Source organism: Hylobates moloch, unplaced genomic scaffold (assembly GCF_009828535.3).
Source record: "Hylobates moloch isolate HMO894 unplaced genomic scaffold, HMol_V3 SCAFFOLD_5, whole genome shotgun sequence".
In the NCBI taxonomy this organism is placed as follows: domain Eukaryota; kingdom Metazoa; phylum Chordata; class Mammalia; order Primates; family Hylobatidae; genus Hylobates; species Hylobates moloch.
This window is the reverse complement of record NW_026652280.1, coordinates 93,419,694-93,437,624: the sequence shown is the minus strand read 5'-3', so window position 1 is coordinate 93,437,624 and position 17,931 is coordinate 93,419,694. Positions and strand designations below refer to the sequence as shown.

Here is a 17,931-nt window from a genome sequence, read left to right as displayed (position 1 = left end):
CATTTTAATATATTTATTCTTAGATCTTCAGAAGCTCTCCCCATCTCTGCATGGTGTAGCTGCAGAAGCAGCCCAATGCAGGAATCCAGTCATCATTTCTGTGTTGAGTGTAAGTTAGAGTAACATTGCCAGGAAGCAAAAGGTAGGAGTTTGCTACAGTTAAGGGATACAATAACGGATGCTAAGGGATACTTATAACAGATGTTAAAGGATATTCTTTGCTAATCGTAATAACTTTTGTTCATTAAATATAGCTAGCTAACCCATTACAGAAGAGAGGTAGTGTGTCTTCTGGCTTGACAGGTAAAGCCAGCCCAAGACAGCTTTGTGACCTACTGATGGAGGAAAAGGCTCTTGCCTTAGGGACTGGATTTTATTTTAGGATGTTGTTTGCCTAAGGTCAAAGAATTACTACCTGATGTGTTGCAGAGATTTAACTCAATGCCTCCAAATTCCCCATGTTTACTTTTCGTATCTTCTGCTAATAACTTGGGTCCTGTTAATTACTTAGTATTTATATTTCTCTCCACGTTTTTCTTTCTGAAAGTAAGAATTTATGAGCTTTTCCTTTAAACATTTTGAGCTTTTTCTGTTTGCTGTTTTTATTTTTCAGTTAAAATTTCCATTTTTTAATATATAAGAGGCTGATAACGTGTTTGCTTCTGTGGAGGAAAATAGGGGAGCTCTGGAACATCAGGATGATGTATTTTCTATTGCACCAGTGGACCTTTGGAACTCATTAAATTTTTTTCCCAACTTTTAAAACTTTATTTTATGCCATAGTACAAACATATTCGCGAGCTTTTGGGTTTGCTTGTTTGTTTTAACAAAATTAAGAATACAAAGTTTCTTACAGTTGACCATGGATGTTCCATTGAGGCATAATAGTAAATTTACAGTATCCCCTTAAAATGATCTGATTCTACTCTGGAGGCTAAGGCAGGGGGATTGCATGAGCCCAGAGATTTGAGGTTACAGTGAGCTGTGATTGCACCACTGCAATCCAGCCTGGGCAACAGAGTAAGACCCTGTCTTAAAAAAATAAAAATCTACTTAAACTGGATCCACTGATTTACATCATAAACTTCAAAATGCAATAAATGTAATGGCCTAATTCTTGCAAAGGTAGTTTGGGATCAGTTGTATCAATATTGGTTTCCTTTCATTTTTTTTTTTTTTTGAGACAGAGTCTCTCTCTGTAGCCCAGGCTGGAGTATAGTGGTGCCATCTCGGCTCACTGCAACCTCCACCTCCTGGGCTCAAGCGATTTCCTGCCTCGGCTTCCCAAGTAGCTGGGATTACAGGCATCCACCACCACACCTGGCTAATTTTTGTATTTTTAGTAGAGACGGGGTTTCACCATGTTGGCCAGGCTGATCTCGAACTCCTGACCTCAGGTGATCTGCCTGCCTTGGCCTCCCAAAATGCTGGGATTACAGTTGTGAGCCACTCTGCCCGGCTGTCCGTTTATTCTTTAACATTGGCAAGATTGCTATTTACCATTTTATCTTTGAGAAGCATAATAGACTCAGTCCTCTTGCTTCTTGAATTTCTTCTTGTGTACAACTGACTCCAGGATCACTTACACTGTGCCTTGATAATGGTAAGTCTGCAGCTTCATCAGTATGGTCCCCTTTCCACATATACAACAGGCAAACTTTGTTGCCTCATGGACACATAGAATATTCATTCTGTCTATCCTTAGTCCAGGTACAAAATTCCCTCTCTTATAGTAATCAGTGCTGGGTGCTGCTGTCTCAACAGATGCTCTTATTCCATAGCAGTTTTATTCTCACAGATGAAAATATGAGGTAATTTCCACAAAGCGGCTATATTGTACTTCAAATATAAAGTCATTCAGACCTCATGTTTTCCGTTATACTCACAGGCCAAGCCAATACCAGCTCCCAGGAGATCTGAGCTCTGACAATGCCATGGCTCCTGTAGAAGTTCTTGGCATACATATGCATTGATCCTACTTTTCCTTTAGCACAACCTCCTCTTTGTCCTGTAAGCTCTACAAGAATTTCTGGGACAGAAAGTTCATGAGTAAAGCTAAAGCCATGAGCCTAATAGGCTGTGATGAGATGATCTGTGGGATTTATCCTGGCTTCAAGTCCTTCCCCTCCTCCTCATCCCAACAGTCTTCCTGGCATCACAAAAATGACAGAAATGTGAATAATTTCTGTCATTTTTTATGACAATATATAGCAAATCAGCTGTATAAACAGAAAGGTCCGTTTTAAAATTACATTTGATGAACAGTCTGCGTCATCCTGTAATATTTGAGTCTGTCTTCCCTGGTGAGCACTATTGTGATAGGCAAGCCCTCTTCCAGCCATTGAGGTTACATTTCTTAATTTCAAGTTTGCCTCATTTGCAAAATTACAGAATGCTACCAGCACTCTGCTAGCTGGCTTCTGGGTGAACCCACCACACAGGGTGAAATGGAGGTGGGCATCTTCCTCTCCAATGCAAGCAGCAGTGGCCAGGATGTTATACTCTGCACCAGGCTGCAGGCCCACAGACATTTTTTAAGGGAACATAATATTCATGGATAGGCTGTAATCTTCTTATCCATTCTTCCATTGTTGAATATTTACTGTTTTTCCTGTTTTTTTTTTAACTATTATAAATCATGCTTTGCTCAGTATCTTAATACCCTGATCTTTATTCATTTTTTAAATTATTTCTTTAGGGTAGATTCTCAGGGCACATTTAGGGTAGATCAAAGGGCACATTTTTAATGCTCTCTTGGTATGCCTTGCCAAACTACTTTCCAGTAGTTTGTGCCAATTGTGCAAATTGTGCCAATTTGCATTCTCATGATGATCAGCTTGTGAAAAGTTTCTTTTATGGTACTCTTGGAAGCACTGAATATTTATTATTTAAAATACTTTTTGCTACATTTGACAGTAACAAACTGAATCCTTTAAATTTTTATGTTTCAAGGTTAAAATATGTGTATGTGTATATTTATATTTTGTTGTTTTTATCCTTCCTGTGTTCACTGGTTTCTTAAAAACAGCTTTATTGAGATATAATTTACATTCCATAAAATTCACCTATTATAAATGTAAGTCAAGTACTTGAAGTCAATTTTTTTTTGTCGTTCTATACAGTTACGCAACCATCACTGTAATTCAGCTGTAAAACAGTTGCATCACTCCAAAAAAAATTCCCTGTGCCATTTGCAGTTAATTCTATATCCCGGCCCCAGCCTTAGGCAACTACTAATCTGCTCTTTGTGTGCTTTTTTTTTTTTTTTTTAAAGGTGGAGTTTTGCTCTTTATGCCCAGGCTGGAGTGCAGTGGCATCATCTCAGCGCACTGCAACCTCCGTCTCCTGGGTTCAAATGATTCTCCTGCCTCAGCCTCCTGAATAACTGGGATTACAGGCGTGTGCCACCAAGCCTGGCTAATTTTAAAAAATATTTTTAGTAGGTATGGGGTTTCACCATGTTGGCCAGGCTGGTCTCGAGCTCCTGACCTCGAGTGATCCACCCGCCTCGGCCTCCCAGGCTTGAGCCGCCGCGCCCAGCCTGCTCTTTGTCTGTAACAGATTTGCGTATTCTAGAAATTTCAAACAAATAATGTCATGTAATATGTAGTCTTTGTATCTGGCTGGTTTCCTTCACTTAGCATTATGTTTTTGAGGTTCATGCATGTTGTAGAATCTATCAATAGTTAATTCATTTTTATTTCAGCTATACTATATTTTGTTTATATAGTGTTTGATGGACATTCAGATTGCTTCCAATTTTTGATTATTATGAACAATACTGCCAGGAACATTTGTGTACAATTCTTTGTGTCTCTCATTTCTGTTGGGTAATTTCTCTAGGAGTAGAATTGCCTGGAGCCCATTTAATTTTATGTAATTACTTAGCCACAAAAAAAGTTTCTTTTAAAAAATGGATGATAGCACTATACTTGAGAAGAAATACATAATTAAATGGTGTAAGAGAGTTAAAGTGCAGTGATTGGAGCAGGTAAGTGAAAAGTTCTAAACTATACAGTATGAGTGTAATAATGAAAACTACTTCAGAATTTATTGGTAGATGAGCAACTACTACAGTCTAAAACCAAATGAAGGCAAATAAAAACAGTGAGCATCTAAATAAACATTGAAAACTTTGATTCCATGAAAAATGACAAAAATGGAAATTGGGCATGTTTGCATTCATTAGGATAGAAACATGAGTATATACTCATAATCTTGATGGCCTTTTTTAACACTGGAAACATGAGTACATGTGTTAAAAAAGGCCATCAAGATTATGATAGATAAATAGGCCAAGGAGTTAAGTAGTCAGTTTATTCAAGATGAATGCATGTACTCTAGTGAATAAACAGGCATTCCTTCTTGCTAGTAACCATAGCAATAAATATTTTATAAATTTGTTGGTTATACTAAATTAACAAAATCAAATTAGTGCTAATGCTAGAGAGGTTGTGATGACATTAACTTTGTTGGTCTAGTCTGTGTGCCAAGCATTGTGGCAAAGCCATCTAGATCCTTGTAGATGTAAGATTTTGAAATAACTTCCATTTTTGTTTCCTTGAATGTAATTTAAATGTTTTAGTACTATATAAATAAAGGAAGAAATAAACCAAAAGATAAAACAGTTTTAGATTTTCCCATGTGCTGAAGTCAAATCTGGTCATGCCTTCCTCTCCACTCTCTTTCTGTCTGTCTGACTCAAACTCTGGAGGCACAAATCCAACATGGTTTTTTTGTCTTTTTGGGCTGGAGAGCTGCATGCTTGCTCTGCTGTGTTTTGAATCCTGCCTTTCTAGCTCGCCTAAATCCTGAATCCAGTTGTTCTTTAATCCAATGACTCACACCTTGGGAGTTTCCCGCACCCCACTCCAAGAAAATGCAATTAACTTTTCCATTTCAAGTAAATAATTCTATCATGTCCTTTCTACTCTTTACTGATATTGCTTTAGGTACTCATCTGAAAATATGCTTCCTGTTGACTTTTTAAAAGTTCCTTGTAGAGTTCTTCTGTATGGGTGGGACCAAACATTTGTGAGTCACTCCCAATTAGTATAGCATAGTACAGTCATCTTAAGAGTAAGTGATTTTTTAATAAATAATTTTTTAATTTGACAGATTGTCAAAAAGTAATAAAATAGAGCCAAAAGCAAGAAACAGAAATTGACTCTTGCTCTATTTATTTTCACCTTTCATCTTTTTTTATCTAACATCAACGATTATTTCCATTTCTGATACATTTTTATTGTATTTGTATTATTTTTGTCTAATTATTAGCCTAGGTTTCTACATCATCCATGCTTAAATGCTTTTCCTTGTTACATAGGGCTGTAAGACATTTATACTGTCAGTAGTTGAGTTTACTTGAAGTCATAGGTGAGAAGGTAATGTGTGATGATTAAGAAGTCAGGAATGATAAAATAAAAAATTTTCTATTTTATCGTGCTTGACAATAAGTTTTGACTTATTAAAAATACATTGGCCAGGTGTGGTGGCTCACGCCTATAATCCCAGCACTTTGGGAGGTTGAGGCAGGAGGTCATTTGAGCCTAGGAGTTTGAGACCAGCCTGGGCAAAATGGTGAAACCTTATCTCTACAAAAAATACAAAAGATTAGCTGAGTGTAGTGGTGTGCACTTGTAGTCCCAGCTACCTGGGAGGCTGAGGTAGGAACATCACCTGTGTCTGGGAGGTCAAGGCTGCAGTGAGCCATGATCATGTCACTGCTTTCCGGCCTGGGCAACAGAGTGGAACCCTGAATCAAAAAAATAAAAATAAAAAATATGTAGTACCAATTTACTACAATAATATTAATAATTTTCTTCACTGTAGATAATCTATCACTGTAAATGATCTTCTCCTATAGGTAGGGAAACATCTGTGTTTGATCATTTTAGTCTTTTGTACTCAAGATTGACTTCACTACTTTAAGACCTCAGAAAGAGATGTCCCAGTAGGTTCTGCTAATTTTCAAAAAGTTAATACAGCAGAATTAGAGAGTCTAGATTGTTATTTGATGTGACTTTTTTTGATCTCTTGTGATCTCTGTTGGCTTTTTCAAGTCATTATGGTTTCTCTTTGTATACTGGTTGGAGGTATTAGCCCTTGACTGTTTCCCTGGCCTCTTGGATGGTACTTTTGCTGATTTTCCTTGTACCTCTTTGACTATATGAAATTCCTTCAAGCATTTTTTACCACTGGTTTTTCCTCAAATGTGTGTTCCTAAATGTTCAGTCATTGTTTTCCCTGTTAGTCTTATTTTTGGATCATTTTATTTATTAGAATAATTTTGGTGACCACTCAAATGTGGATGCTTTTTAGATATATTGAACCCTGAAGTCTGAATTTTCTGCCTGTCTGCTTACCTTTACATACTAGATGTCCTTATAGTGAATCTAAAAGCAACATATCCAAAACTGAAGTGATTCATTCACTATCCACCCTTGCTCCAGTATTTCCAAATACAGATACTAGTATTATCTGTCCAGTAGCGCAAGCTACCAACTGCTGCCTTTATCACTGAACACATAGTTTCTGTCACTGAGCCCCTCTTACTACTTCTAACACTGTCGTAATTCAGGGCCTTATTATTTATTTCAGTAGCCTCTTAACTGGTCTCCAACTCTTCAGTCTGGTACTCTTCAAGGTACTTCTTCATTGAATGAAATATCAGTTTGATCTCAGTATGTCCCTGCCTAAACCCTATAGTCGCAAGTTCTCTATATGATAAAGGTTGTACTGCATGATATGTCCTAAAAGGCTTGGTGACTGCTTACCTCTCTAGCCTCATCTCCTGTCATTCTCAGTCTCATACATCACATACTAGTCCTTTTGACTCCCCCCACCAACCCCACACTATGTTGTGTCTTACCTTTGTTTTTCATGATGTTTCAGTCCCCTCCCTACTTCCCGACTCACTCTTACTCAGCCTTAATGATTCAGCATGGGACAGCTCCTTCACGAATCCTCTTAATTCTCAGGGTTGGGCCAAGTGCTCCTTTTCTCTGTTCTTGCTAGTATGTAAAACGGGGTAATTTTTATTTTATTTTTTTTGTAAATTTTACTTTAAGTTCTGGGATATAAGTGCAGAACGTGTAGGTTTGTTACATAGGTATACATGTGCTGTGGTGGTTTGCTGCACCTATCAACCTGTCATCTAGGTTTTAAGCCATTCAATTAAATGCATTAGATTAATGCATGCATTAGCCATTTGTCCTAATGCTCTCCCTCCCTTCGCCCCCTGCCCCCCAACTGGCCCTGGTGTGTGTTGTTCCCCTCCCTGTGTCCATGTGTTCTCATTGTTCAGCTGCCACTTATGAGTGAGAACATGCGGTGTTTGGTTTTCTGTTTCTGTATTTGCTGAGGATGATGGCTTCCAACTTCACCCGTGTCCCTGCAGAGGACATGATCTCATTCCTTTTTATGGCTGCGTAGTATTCCATGGTGTTTATGTACCTTGTTTTCTTTTTTTTTTTTTTTTTTTTTGAGACAGAGTCTTGCTCTGTCACCCAAGCTGGAGTGCAGTGGCACAGTCTTGGCCCACTGCAACCTCCGCCTCCCAGCTTCAAGCAATTATCCTGCCTCAACCTCCCAAGTAGCTGGGATTATAGGCATGTGCCACCATGCCTGGCCAATTTTTTTGTATTTTTAGTAGAGACAGGGTTTCACCATGTGGGCCAGGCTGTTCTCGCACTCCTGACCTCAAGTGATCCACCTACCTCAGCCTCCCAAACTGCCGGGACCACAGGCATGAGCCACCATGCCTGTACCACATTTTCTTTATCCAGTCTATCATTGATGGGCATTTGGGTTGGTTCCATGTATTTGCTATTGTAAATACTGCTGCAATAAACATATGTGTGCATGTGTCTTTATAGTAGAATGATTTATATTCCTTTGGGTGTATACCCAGTAATGGGATTGCTGGGTTAAATGGTATTTCTGGTTATAGATCCTTGAGGAATCACCACACTGTCTTCCACAATGGTTGAACTAATTTATATTCCCACAACAGTGTAAAAGTGTTCCTATTTCTCCACAGCCTCACCAGCATCTGTTGTTTCTTAGCTTTTTAATAATCAACATTCTGACTGGTGTGAGATGGTATCTCATTGTGGTTTTGATTTGCATTTCTCTGATGATCAGTGATGTTGAGCTTTTTTCCATATATTTGTTGACCGCATAAATGTCTTCTTTTGAGAAGTGTCTGTTCATATCCTTTGCCCACTTTTTGATGGGGTTGTTCTTTTCTTGTAAATCTGTTTAAGTTCCTTATAGATTCTAGATATTAGACCTTTGTCAGATGGGTAGATTGCAAAAATTTTCTCCCATTCTGTAGGTTGCCTGTTTATTCTTCCTATTTGAATTGGAGTGGTGAGAGAAGCATTCTTGTCTTGTGCTGGTTTTCTTTTTTTTTTTTGAGACGGAGTCTCGCTCTTTCACCCAGGCTGGAGTGCAGTGGCGCGATCTCGGCTCACTGCAGGCTCCGCCCCCTGGGGTTCACGCCATTCTCCTGCCTCAGCCTCCCGCATAGCTGGGACTACAGGCGCCTGCCACCTCGCCCGGCTAATTTTTTGTATTTTTAGTAGAGATGGGGTTTCACCGTGTTAGCCAGGATGGTCTCGATCTCCTGACCTCGTGATCCACCCGCCTCGGCCTCCCAAAGTGCTGGGATTACAGGCGTGAGCCACCGCGCCCGGCCGTCTTGTGCTGGTTTTCAAAGGGAATGCTTCCAGCTTTTGCCCATTCAGTATGATATTGGCTGTGGGTTTGTCCTGAATAGCTCTTATTTTGAGATATGTTCCATCAACACCTAGTTTATTGGGAGTTTTTAACATGAAGGGATGTTGAATTCTATCGAAGGCCTTTCTGCATCTATTGAGATTATCATGCGGTTTTTTCATTGGTTCTGTTTATGTGATGGATTACGTTTATTGATTTGCGTATGTTGAACCAGCCTTGCATCCCAGGGATGAAGCCAACTTGATCGTGGTGGATAAGGTTTTTGATGTGCTGCTGGATTCAGTTTGCCAGTATTTTACTGAGGGTTTTCGCATCGATGGCCTGAAGTTTTCTTTTTTTGTTATGTCCAGAGTTTTGGTATCAGGATGATGCTGGCCTCATAACATGAGTTAGGGAGAAATCCCTCCTTTTCAATTGTTTGGGATAGTTTCAGAAGGAATGGTACCAGCTCCTCTTTGTACCTCTGGTAGAACTTGGCTGTGAATCCGTCTGGTCCTAGGCTTTTTTTGTTGGACAGGCTGTTAATTACTGCCTCCATTTCAAAACTTGTTATTGGTCTATTCAGGGATTCAGCTTCTTCCTGGTTTAGTCTTGGGAGGGGGTATGTGTCCAGGACTTTATGTATTTCTTCTAGATTTTCTAGTTATTTGTATAGAGTTGTTTATTTTCTGTTGGTAGTTTGTATTTCTGTGGGATCAGTGGTGATATCCCCTTTATCATTTCTTATTGTGTCTATCTAATTCTTCTCTCTTTTCTTCTTTATTGGTCTAGCAAGCAGTCTATCTATTTTGTTAATTTTTTCAAAAAATTAGCTCCTAGATTCATAGTTTTTTTTGAAGGGGTTTTCATGTTTGAGCTCCTTTAGTTCTGCTCTCATCTTAGTTATTTCTTGTCTTTTGCTAGCTTTTGGATTTGTTCACTCTTGCTTCTCTAGCTCTTTTAATTGTGATGTTAGGGTGTCGATTTGAGATCCTTCTAGCTTTCTGATGTGGGCATTTAGTGCTTTAAATTTCCCTCTTAACACTGCTTTAGCTGTGTCCCAGAGATTCTGGTGTGTTGTCTCTTTGTTCTCATTGGTTTCAGAGAACTTCTTGATTTCTGCCTTACTTTATTTACCCAGGAGTCATTCAGGAGCAGGCTATTCAATTTCCATGCAGTTGTGTGGTTTTTAGTGAGTTTCTTAATATTGAGTTCTAATTTGATTGCGCTGTGGTCTGAGAGACTATTTATTATGATTTTTGTTCTTTTGCATTTGCTGAAGAGTGTTTTACTACCTCCAATTATGTGGTCAGTTTTAGAATAAGTGCCATGTGGCACGGAGAAGAATGTATATTCTGTTGATTTGGGGTGGAGAGTTCTATAGATGTCTATTAGGTCCACTTGATCCATAACTGAGCTCAAGTCCTCAATATCCTTGTTAATTTTCTGTCTCATTGATCTAATATTGACAGTAGGGTGTTAAAGTCTCCCACTATTATTGTGTGGCAGTCTAAGTCACTGTGGGTCTCTAAGAACTTGTTTTATGAATCTGTATGCTCCTGTATTGGGTGCATATATATATTTAGCATAGCTAGCTCTTCTTGTTAAATTGATCCCCCTACCATTATGTAATGCCCTTCTTTGTCATGACTATGGACCCTGGCCTCCTTGTGCTCTTGGTGGAGGCAGGGAGCAGGCAGGAGCCCTGCCCTTCCGGGCACAGCTGCAGCCACCCAAGTCTCAGCTGCACACCCAGGCCTCCCATTCCATGGAGCAGGCAGGAGCCCACCCCTCACACCCCCAGGTGCAGCTGCAGCCACACAAACTGTGGCTGTGGACCCAGGCATCTCTGCACTCTTGGGGGCCCAGGAAGAAAGGCCCCCCTGCCCTCGCAGGCTTGGAAGTGCTTGCTTCCACTTCCTGGCCTCTCCCTGCTGTTGGTGCCCATTTGATCTCAGAGCAAAGTCAGAGTGGAGCCCAGGTGCTGTTACAGACCAGCCAGGTGTGCACACGCTCAGGGCAGTGCTGACACACCAGCCTCCTGTCACCTCAGCCCCCTCTGGACTTCGGGTGCTGACAAACATAGGAAGGAAGCCAATGAGGGGCTGAGGGAAGCTCAGCACTGGCCTGCAGGTACCCCTTGGCACCTACAGCCTGGGCACCATGAGCAGCAGCAGGAGGCAGACAGGTTCCTGGGTGGAAGGGGTTGGGTCCCTGGTGAGGCCCTGCCTTCAGACCAGTGAGGGCCTAAAGGCTGGGGGCCAGCCCTACAGACAGAACTGGGAACTTGTGGTGCCTTTTCTGGTCCCACTCATGGCTGCTTACGGACCAACTGGCTCACATTTCCTCCCCTCTGAGGCCCGTAAAAGCCTCGGGCTCAGCCAGAGCTGAGCAGACGTTGAGATGACCTGCCTGTAGAGAGGAGCTACCCACTTCAGGGCCTCCTCTGAACTATTCTGTCAATAGAATAAAGCTCAATAAAGCTCCTCTTCACCTTGCTCACCCTCCACTTGTCTGCCTACCACTTTCTTCCTGGACACAGGACAAGAACTTGAGACCTGCCAAAAGGCAAGGCTGAAAGAGCTGTAACGCAAACAGGGCTGAAACATACCCCTTGCTTGCCATACTGCAGATAAAGAGGAGAGAAGAGCTGCAGCCCTTCAGGGAGCTCAGACCTGGAGCTCCCCAAGCCAGGGCTGTGACTCTTTGGTTCCCTGTGGTTCCTGGAGGCTCTAAGCTTCTGGGTGCCACCACGTTCCCTGGTGGCAGCCATGGAAGCTGCTTGCAGTGTGCCTGATCTAGCCACAGCCTTACAGAGAGCCAGCACCCATGCTGGCACCTGGAGCTGCCTGCCCCACTGCAGCAGGCGGCATGCCTGTGCACAGTGGTTGGACCCCATGCTCGCTTACTCACACACCCCTTGTCACTCCATGCCTGGCTTGCCCTTGGCAGGCATGGGATCCAGGCTGGTAGCGTGAACTGAGTGCAGCCTGCCAGCCCAAGTAGGCAGAATGAGCCCAATGGACCCGAGCAAAACTCAGGCAAGGGCACCACCAGCCACAGAGGTTTCTGGCCAGAAAAGTGACACCCCAAGGATCCTGCAACAATTTTTCTCTTATTAGAAAAATTCTGTTGATTTCACTTTCTCTATTAGCATTGCTCATTTATTTGCTTCCATTTAGAGCAAAACTTCTTAAAAGATTTTTCCATATATACAGCCTCTCATTCCTCTGTGTCCATTTTCTTTGGAATCGTTCTGGTAAGGCATTCATCTTCCGCTACATCCACACTGTTCTTGCCAAGGTCGTCGGTGGCTTTCAGATTATTTCCAGTGGTCAGCGTTTGTCCCTTACCTTACTTGATCTATCAGCATCATTTGAGGGTTGATCTCTCCCACATTCTTGGAAGACGTTATTCACATAGCTTCCAGGACGTATCACTTTCTCTTGATTCTTTTCATACCTTATTGGCCATTCTTTACAATTTCTTTTGGTTGGTCCTCTTTTCCATGACCTTGAAACTTTGAACTGCTCCATGTCCTTGGACCTGTTGTCTATCTGTACTCGTTCCCTTGGTGATCTCATCCTGTCTCTTGGCTTTAAATTCTGTTTATATGCTGATGACAGCTTAATTTATATCTCAAGCTGAGACTTCTTCCCCTGAACTCTAGGCTTATATATCCAGCTGCCTTTAAAAGTTTTTTTATTGTGATAAAATAAATGTAACATAAAATTTATCATTGTTGCCATTTTTAAGTATACAGTTCAGGATATTATATACATTCATAATGTTCTGTAACCATTATCATCATTCATCTCCATAACTCTTTTCATCATGTAAAGCTGAAGGTTTTTACATATTAGTAAGTCTCCATTTTTTTCTCCCTCCAATCCCTGCCAGACTCCATTCTACTTTCTGCCTCCATGATTTTGGACCCCTGAAACTACCTCAAATAAGTGGAATTATATAGTATTTTGTCTTTTTGTGACTGGCTTACTTGATTCAGTATAATGTCCTCAAGGTTAATCCATGTTGTAGCATATGTCAGAATTTCCTTCCTTTATAAGGCTGAATAATATTTTATTGTATGTATATTTTTATGTCATATTTTGTTTATCCATTCGTCTGTTGATGGACACTTGGGTTGCTTTTACATTTTAGCTATTGTGAATAATGCTGCTATGATCATGGATGTACCAGTATCTCTTTGAGACCCTACTTTTGGCTATATACCCAGAAAGGGAATTGCTGGATCATATGGTAATTCTTTTTCAAAATTTTTGAGGAACTGCCATATTGTTTAACACAGTAGCTATACCATTTTACATTCCACCAACAGTGCATAAGGGTTCCAATTTCTCCACATCTTTGCCAACACTTATTTTCTACTTTTTTTGAGAGTAGCTATCCTAATGGGTGTGAAGTGGTATCTCATTGTTTGCATTTCTCTAATGATTAGTGATGTTTAGCATCTTTTCATGTGCTTATTGGTCGTCATATATCTTCTTTGGACAAATGTCTATTCCAATCCTTTGCCCATTTTTGAATTGGGTTCTTTGCTTTTTAGTGGTTGAGTTTTAGGTGTTCTCTGTGTATTCTGGATATCAATCCCTTATCAAATGTATGATTTGCAAATATTTTCTCCCATTCTGTGGGTTGCCTTTTTACTCTGTTGATAGTGCCCTTTGACACACAAAAGTTTTTAATTTTCATGAAGTCCGCTTTGTCTTTTCTGTTGTTGCTTTTGCCTTTGGTGTCATATCCAAGAAACCACTGCCAAATCCTATGTTGTGAAGCTTTTGCCCTATGTTTTCTTTTAAGAATTTTATACTTTCAGGTCTTACATTTAGATCATTGATCCATTTTGAGTTCGTTTTTGTATATAGTGTTATGTTAGGCTCCAACTTTATTGTTTTGTATGTGGCTATCCAGTTTTCCTAGCACCATTTGTTGAAAAGACTGTTCTTTCCCATTAAATGATCTTGGCACCCTTGGACATAATCTTTTGACTGTATATGTGAATGTTTATTTCTGGACTGCCTATTCATATTCTTTTGAATATGAGATATATGTCTGTCTGTATGCTGGTACCATACTGTTTTGATTAGTGTAGCTTTGTAGTAGGAATCAGGAAGTGTGAATCCTCAAGTTTTGTTTTCTTTTTCAAGATTGTTTTGGCCATTGAAATTCTATATAAGTTTTAGGATGAGCATTTCTAATTTTGCAAAAAACATCACTGGGATTTTGATAGAGATTGCATTGAATCTATTGATTGCTTTGGGTAGTGTTGGCATCTTAACAGTATTAAGACTTCTATGATTATGGAATGTGTTTTTATTTATGTCTTTAATTTCTTTCAGTAATGTTTTATAGTTTTCATTGTACAAATATTTTACCTCTTTTGTTAAGTTAATTCCTAAGTTAATTCATTAAACATTTTTTTAAATTTTTACTTTTTTTTTTTCTTAACCCCTTTCCCAACCCCCTAAGTTAGTTCTTTTTGATGCTACTGAAAATGAGATTTTATTATAATTTCCTTTTTGGATTGTTCATTGTTTAGTGTATAGAAATGCAACTGATTTTCCTGTATTGTTTTTGTATCTTACTACTTTGCTGAATTCATTTATTCTAACAGTTTTTTTTCTGGACCATTTAGGGTTTTCTACATACAAGACTATATCATCCAAAACAGATAATTTTATTTTGTCCTTTCCATTTGGATGCTTTTTTTTTTTTTTTTTTTTTTTTGAGACGGAGTCTTGCTCTGTTGCCCAGGCCGGAGCACAGTGGTGTGATTTCATCTCACTGTAACCTCCACCTCCTGAGTTCAAGTGATTCTCCTGCCTCAGCCTCTCGAGCAGCTGGGATTACAGGCCTGCGCCACTGTGCCCAGCTAATTTTTGTATTTTTGGTAGAGATGGGGTTTCACCATGTTGGCCAGGCTGGTCTCGAACTCCTAGACTCAAGAGATCCTCCTGCCTTGGCTTCCCAAAGTGCTGGGATTACAAGCCACCATACCCCGCTGGGTATAAGCTTTTAAAATTTTAATAAGTATTGCTGAATCATTTTCCAAAAAAGTTTTATCAGTTTATACTCTCATATCCAGGACAGTGAGCCTTCTGTATCCATGGGTTACACATCCATGGATTCAACGAATTTTGGATGGAAAATATTTGGGGGAAAAAAAAGGATGGTTGCACCTGTACTGAACAAGTACAGAATCTTATTTTTGTCATTTTCTAAACAATACATCATAACAACTATTTATGTAATATTTGTATTAGATATTCTAAGTACTCTAGAGATGAATTAAAGTATATAGAAGGATGTGTGTAGGTGTTATGCAACTACTACATCATTTTATAGAAGGGTCTTGAATATCCGTGGTGGATTTGGTGTCAGTCCTCTCCATGGATACTGAGAGATGATGTATATGAAAATGTTGTTTCCTCCACATTCTTGCTAGAGCCAATTATCACTAATCTTAGTCTTTGCCAAACTTACATTAAACATCTTGTTAGTTGCCTATCTTCCTGAGCTTTTAGGCTTGAGAGTTTTGGCGTCAGGTGCCTGTTTGTACCTTCCCATACATGTCTTTTTTTTTTTTTTAATGGAAATTTCAAATAATATAGGAAGGTATAATGGGAAGGCCCTTATCCTTATAGGGTGTCCCAAGTAGCATTTTGAGTTTTGAATAGAGTGAGTTATGACCTTCTGTGTGCATTATTCTTTTTTTTTTTTCTATTTTATTTTTTCTCCCCGCAGTACTTTCCAAGTCACGAGCCCCTCTCTCGGGGCGAACCCATCCCAGGGTGTCCTTCAGTTGCCTGCCTGCCTTCTTTCCATTCGTCATCCATCTCTGTCACCCAGGCGGGAGTGCAGTGGCATGATCATGGATCATTGCAGCTTCAATCACCTGGGCTCAAGCGGTCCTCATGCCTCATTTTTTGATTTTTTGTAGAGACAAGGTCTCACTTTGTTGCCCAGGCTGGTCTTAAACTCCTGGACTGAAGCAGTGTGCCCACCTCAACCTCTCAAATTGCTGAGGTTACAGGTGTGAGCCACCGTGCCCAGTTCTCTGAGCATTATTCTATGGCTTGACTGGGTTTCCAGCCCTGTTACTTAGGGCCAGGAGTACAGTAGGACCCTGGTTTAGAAAAGGAATTATGACATCTGCCAAATACTATTTAGCTTAATTTATTCATAAATTGGTTCACACTGTTAATTGAATAGTTATAGATCTCCTAGTCTGTGTAATATATTCTAGGCATACTTACATATACATAAGAACTGACTAGTAATTTCCTCTTGATATAACTTCACTTAGGGCTGGGTGCAGTGGCTCATGGCTGTAATCCCAGGACTTTGGGAGGCTGAGACAGGAGAATCACTTGAGGCCAGGAGTTTGAGACCAACCTGGGCAACAAAGTGAGGCCTGTCTCTACAAAAACAAAACAAAACAAAACAAAACAAAAAAATTAGCTGGGTATGGTGATGCGTGCCTGTAGTCTCAGCTACTTGGGAGGCTGTGGTGGGAGGATCTCTTGAGCCTGGGAGGTTGAGGCTGCAGTGAGCTGTGATTGCCCACTGTACTCTAGCGTGGGTTACAGAGCAAGACTCTGTCACAAAAACCCCCCAAAATTTGGGATTCCTTAATCCAGCAGTCTCCAACCTTTTTGACACCAAGGACTGGTTTCATGGAAAACAGTTTTTCCATGGATGGTGGGTAGGGGATGGTTTCAAGATGAAACTGTTCCACCTCAGATCATCAGGCATTAGTTAGATGTACAACCTAGATCCCTCACATGCATCGTTCACAATAGGGTTTGCACTTCTGTGAGAATCTAATGCCACCACTGATCCGACAGGAGGTGGCGCTCACGTGGTAATGCTCACTCGCCCTCTGCTCACCTCCTGTTGTGCGGCCCATTTCCTAACAGGTCACAGACCAATACCAATACCAACTATGGATAAGGGACCCCTGCCCTAATCCATATCACAGTGTTTTGTATTTGTTATAATTGGTTTTCTGTCCATGCTGTGAGACAAAGGCTTAGCAACTTCCTTCTATGCAGTAGTATACCGTTGCCCCCATCACACATGAATATTACCGTGAATATTATCATAAATATCATGGTTATTTATAATAAATATGGTTATTTATGATAACCATTTATTATAACCATATTATTCTGATAATAACCATAAAATATTATATATATCATATATTTAACACTTGTATATATTAGAGTTCAGCTGTTACTCATCTATTTATATATATATATATATTTTTTTTTTTTTAGAGCAGGGTCTCACCATCCTGCCCAGGCTGGTCTTGAACTCCTGGACTCAGACAATCCTCCCACCTTAGCCTCCCAAAGTGCTGGGATTACAGGTGTGAGCCACTGCACCAGCCTTTTTATTTCTCTATCAGCTGTTTAAGTAATTGTCAAAGAACCTTATTTTTAAGAACCTTAACCAATAAAGGAAAGTCCTGAATGAGTTCCCTGACTGAAAAAAATCAAAGTGATTACGTATTTACACATATTCTGTGAGCTTAATAATAATAGCTACCATTTGTTTAGCAGTTACTATGTACAAATACTGTGCTAATGCTTTATATCCTTTAACCTTTACAACAAACATTCTGAGGTAGGTACTGATGCCATCCTTGATTTAAATATAGGCAAAGGGAGGCTCAAAGAGGTTAAGTAGGTTGCTCATGGTCACACAATAAGTTAGAAGATGATAGAGCTTGAATTTAAGAGGTTTTTGTTTGGTTGGTTTTTTTTAAGATGGAGTCTTACTTTGTCGCCCAGGCTGGAGTACAGTGATGTGATCTCGGTTCACTGCAACTTCTGCCTCCCAGATTCAAGCTATTCTCCTGCCTCAGCCTCCCAAGCAGCTGGGATTATAGGTGTGTGCCACCACACCTGGCTAATTTTTGTATTTTTAGTAGAGATGGGGTTTCTCCATGTTGGCCAGGCTGGTCTCGAACTCCCGACCTCAGGTGATCCGCCCGCCTCGGCCTCCCAAAGTGCTGGGATTACAGGCGTGAGCCACTGCACCTGGCCATAGTCCTGATTTCTTTATCTGAAGTATGGGGATAATATAGCATCTGCCTCACAAGATTGTTATATAGATTAAGTGAAAAAATGCATGCAGAGTAGTTTATCCAAGCACATGGTAAGCACTCAAAAACTGGCAATG

At 40.2% G+C, this 17,931-nt stretch overlaps 1 protein-coding gene and 1 pseudogene across 32 annotated transcripts in view; one reads left to right on the top strand and one right to left on the bottom strand.

Annotated features, from left to right (window-relative positions):
* SLMAP (sarcolemma associated protein) overlaps positions 1-17,931 on the top strand; it is a 176,633-nt gene that overhangs the window by 44,943 nt on the left and 113,759 nt on the right. The window lies entirely within an intron of this gene.
* On the bottom strand, positions 1,050-11,620 carry LOC116468422 (pyruvate dehydrogenase E1 component subunit alpha, somatic form, mitochondrial-like; annotated as a pseudogene).